The sequence below is a fragment of the Eleutherodactylus coqui genome, unplaced genomic scaffold (assembly GCF_035609145.1).
Source record: "Eleutherodactylus coqui strain aEleCoq1 unplaced genomic scaffold, aEleCoq1.hap1 HAP1_SCAFFOLD_42, whole genome shotgun sequence".
Classification (NCBI taxonomy): Eukaryota; Metazoa; Chordata; class Amphibia; order Anura; family Eleutherodactylidae; genus Eleutherodactylus; species Eleutherodactylus coqui.
The window spans coordinates 327,012-327,557 of record NW_027101829.1 but is presented as its reverse complement, the minus strand read 5'-3'; positions in this window follow the sequence as shown (position 1 = coordinate 327,557).

The following is a 546-nucleotide window of genomic DNA, read 5'->3' as shown; positions in this document are numbered from 1 at the left end:
TAAGTGAGGAGACTCAAATGGCCACGCACGCTCCTCTGGGTAATATGCAAATAAGGGAGATGGAAATCTCCCTTATTTGAAAAAGCAATAAGCTTGAGCTCCCAGCCTAAAGCATGAAACAGAGCACGATTCGCGTCTAACACAAACTCACTGTTTTCACCGTCCTGTAACTCGGCACCTGAGAGGTGTAGACCGTGTTTGAAAAAGCAATAAGCTTGAGCTCCCAGCCTAGAGCATGAGTCAGAGCACGATTCGCGTCTAACACAAACTCATTGTTTTCACTGTCCTGTAACTCGGCACCTGAGAGGTGTAGACCGTGTTTGAAAAAGCATTACGCTTGCGCTCCCAGCCTAGAGCATGAATCAGAGCACGATTCGCGTCTAACACAAACTCACTGTTTTCACCGTCCTGTAACTCGGCACCTGAGAGGTGTAGACCGTGTTTGAAAAAGCAATAAGCTTGAGCTCCCAGCCTAGAGCGTGAATCAGAGCACCTGAGAGGTGTAGACCGTGTTTGAAAAAGCAATAAGCTTAAGCTCCCAGCCTA